Below are 4,163 nucleotides of genomic sequence, written 5' to 3'. Positions count from 1 at the left end.
AGTGAGGCTGGCTGGCTCTATGTTGGGGAATGTGGGGGTTGTAAACGTTATTGTTGGGGAACAGGAAACGACTTTGACCCCTGCTTGCCTTCCTGCCTGCATATTTAAACGCTGCTCCATCCTGTCCGTGTTCCCTTTGCTCCCTGCTCCCACTAGCATTCCTCCCTGTAGCTTCCCAACCCCCCGTCATTGCACACAACAGCCCACCCACCTGTGTGCAAGTTGTTAGCCCATCCCACCCTACCCCTATCTATATGTAAGTCGCTTTGGATAAAAGTGTCTGCTAAATGGCATATATTATTATTATTATTATATCCCGGTCCCTCACTGCTAGGGATTGGTGTACTGGGGATGTTTTGGGATGCCTGTGGCACTGATTTTCCAGGAGCTTTAGCCATGTTGGATTGTGGCCACAGAGAGTTCTGATCAGCAGCATGTTGTTAAGAGATGCTGCCGTAATGACTGTAAGGGTGTGGTGCCATCTCCTGTTCCAGCACGTTCTTCTCACAGCAACTGCAGATGGGGTAGAGTGCCAGCAGCATCACCCAAACTAAGCCCCTACCTGCAGGACGCCCAGCCAAACCCCAACCAGCTCCCCCTCTCCCTCTGTTCTAAACCCACTTCCTCTACTCTTCATGCTACATCCAGGATTCCTCCCTCAGCTATACCACTCTGAAATCTCTTGCTCAATCACTGCATAGGTACTTCTCATTTCTCATCCCGTTAGCCTTGCTCCCACTCCTTTCTCAATTAAAGTCGGCATGCACCATTTCTCAGTAGATTTTTATTGCTATTTATTTAGAATGTAGACAGGTGTAAACATATACGTTAGATAAGATAACCAGTTAAATATTTTAACATTATAACAACAATTTAACTGACTGTAGATGTGTGTGTTTATGCTAGTTGGTAGTTTATGTATGCTAGTTGCTAGTTGGTGTTTATGCTAGTTTATGCTAGTTGCTAGTTGTAGGGGCAGAATGTGTGTCACTGTGTGTCATGGTTACTAGGTCCCTGGGACTCTGGGAATCACTAAGGTCAGGACACCACAGTGCCCTGCCTCCCAACATCAGACCTCAGCCACCACGAGGAGGAGAAACAGGGGGAGGAGGGAGGAGGAAACTCCCATGGAGCTCAGAGACTATATCTGATTTTAGTTACAGTAACTTATTTAGTGATTATGCTTGGTTGTAAAAATACAACTCTGAGTCAACAACACCCATAATGGAATTAGAGTAAAGAACACACTATCAGCTTATTCTATCGCGGGGGAAGTGATGTTGTGGGACGCTGGGGATAGTAAGGTTTCAAACAAATTTCCTTGGATCTGATATCTTCTGATACACAGCCTTCCCCTCGGTGACTTTCAGCCAACTTAGACAGACGTACTGACTGTGCCCTTTGGGGATGGGAGTTGACCCGGGATGAGGGATGGGAGTTGACCCAGGGTGAGGGATGGGAGTTGACCCGGGATGAGGGATGGGAGTTGACCTGGGATGAGGGATGGGAGTTGACCCGGGGTGAGGGATGGGAGTTGACCCGGGGTGAGCAATGGGAGTTGACCCGGGGCGAGCGATGGGAGTTGACCCGGGGTGAGCGATGGGAGTTGACCCGGGGTGAGCAATGGGAGTTGACCCGGGGTGAGCGATGGGAGTTGACCCGGGGTGAGCAATGGGAGTTGACCCGGGGTGAGGGATGGGAGTTGACCTGGGGTGAGCGATGGGAGTTGACCCGGGGTGAGCAATGGGAGTTGACCCGGGGTGAGCGATGGGAGTTGACCCGGGGTGAGCGATGGGAGTTGACCCGGGGTGAGCGATGGGAGTTGACCCGGGGTGAGCAATGGGAGTTGACCCGGGGTGAGCGATGGGAGTTGACCCGGGTCGAGCGATGGGAGTTGACCCGGGGTGAGGAATGGGAGTTGACCCGGGGTGAGGAATGGGAGTTGACCCGGGGTGAGGAATGGGAGTTGACCCGGGGTGAGGGATGGGAGTTGACCCGGGGCGAGCGATGGGAGTTGACCCGGGGTGAGCGATGGGAGTTGACCCGGGGTGAGCAATGGGAGTTGACCCGGGGCGAGCAATGGGAGTTGACCCGGGGTGAGCGATGGGAGTTGACCCGGGGTGAGCGATGGGAGTTGACCCGGGGTGAGGATGGGAGTTGACCCGGGGTGAGGGATGGGAGTTGACCCGGGGTGAGCGATGGGAGTTGACCCGGGGTGAGCGATGGGAGTTGACCCGGGGTGAGCGATGGGAGTTGACCCGGGGTGAGCGATGGGAGTTGACCCGGGGTGAGCAATGGGAGTTGACCCGGGGTGAGCAATGGGAGTTGACCCGGGGTGAGCGATGGGAGTTGACCCAGGGCGAGCGATGGGAGTTGACCCGGGGTGAGGAATGGGAGTTGACCCGGGGTGAGGGATGGGAGTTGACCCGGGGCGAGCGATGGGAGTTGACCCGGGGTGAGCGATGGGAGTTGACCCGGGGTGAGCAATGGGAGTTGACCCGGGGCGAGCGATGGGAGTTGACCCGGGGTGAGGGATGGGAGTTGACCCGGGGTGAGCAATGGGAGTTGACCCGGGGCGAGCGATGGGAGTTGACCCGGGGTGAGCGATGGGAGTTGACCCGGGATGTGGGATGGGAGTTGACCCGGGGTGAGCGATGGGAGTTGACCCGGGGTGAGCGATGGGAGTTGACCCGGGGTGAGCGATGGGAGTTGACCCAGGATGTGGGATGGGAGTTGACCCGGAATGTGGGATGGGAGTTGACCCAGGATGTGGGATGGGAGTTGACCCAGGATGTGGGATGGGAGTTGACCCAGGATGAGGGATGGGAGTTGACCCAGGATGAGGGATGGGAGTTGGCCCAGGATGAGGGATGGGAGTTGACCCAGGATGAGAAATGGGAGTTGGCCCAGGATGAGGGTGGGAGTTGACCCAGGATGAGGGATGGGAGTTGACCCAGGATGAGGGATGGGAGTTGACCCAGGATGAGAAATGGGAGTTGGCTCCAGGATGAGGGTGGGAGTTGACCCAGGATGAGAAATGGGAGTTGTGATACTCACAGTGACACACCAGACTAAATGAAAGCATTATTAATAACATTTCTAATAAGTGACATCAGCTGTCTATCACAACTATGATTTCTGAACTCTGAGGAGGATTAGGTTGATGTAACTGTGGGACTGCATGTGATTCTCACATATGGGATACAGTGTATGTCCTGCTCTTTAGTTCAGTGTGTCCCGGCAGACCTCTGCTGTTTACCCCACAATGAAATAGGATAGATATAGAAGAGAACAGTTCAACACTAGTTCCAGCAGACTCACAAGACTTCACACAGACACACACAGGAACTGGACACTCAACAGTATGGGCTCATGGATAGCGGTGTCACGTTTTGTGGCTAAGACATGGCCTGTAGAGATACTGACTAGCTTAGTGAGAGGACCTATACAGAGCCATGCTCTACGTTGTTCTCACAGACAAGAGTCCAAACTAAGTGTCCAAAAGCTGCTATGATGAGGTCTATTTAGGAGTACAATAAATCTCATGTAATTCAACTGAATGAGTTTTCAGTTTAGTCCAAAGAGGGAAAGCAAAACCAAAAAGAGGTGAAGAAAATAAAGAAGAAACAAGGGGAGAATTCCAGAGCAATTTGGAGCTCTCCCCAAGACGAAAGAGCTCGAGGTTGTTTCAACCAACCTCTCCTGGAGCCTCCCTCTGCCCTTATAAGGAATTCTGAGCCGGAAAATGTAGCTGAACTTTCGATAAGCATTCACTCTTTCAGGCTCTTGCAGGAAGGCAGATAGTTTGTCTCTGCTCTCAACGTGCATGCCCCTCCTCCACCTCTCGCTCTCTTGTCGGCTGGCTGCATACATTCCCTTTTCTAGTCACAGAATGCTGCTGACTGACATAAAAGGGAAAAGGGCGCGAAGGTGAAGGAGAAGCCAGAAAAATCCAAGAGCAGTCACAAAGAAGGGCTGCCATATTGTCTAAATAACGAGCTGGGAGTCTACCAGAGACTAACGTGAGGTGTTGCCTAAATAACGTGCTGGGAGTCTACCAGAGACTAACGTGAGGTGTTGCCTAAATAACGTGCTGGGAGTCTATCAGAGACTAACGTGAGGTGTTGCCTAAATAACGTGCTGGGAGTCTACCAGAGACTAAA

The sequence above is a fragment of the Oncorhynchus gorbuscha genome, linkage group LG23 (genome assembly GCF_021184085.1).
Source record: "Oncorhynchus gorbuscha isolate QuinsamMale2020 ecotype Even-year linkage group LG23, OgorEven_v1.0, whole genome shotgun sequence".
In the NCBI taxonomy this organism is placed as follows: domain Eukaryota; kingdom Metazoa; phylum Chordata; class Actinopteri; order Salmoniformes; family Salmonidae; genus Oncorhynchus; species Oncorhynchus gorbuscha.
The sequence above is the reverse complement of the archived record's forward strand: the minus strand, read 5'-3'. Positions refer to the sequence as shown.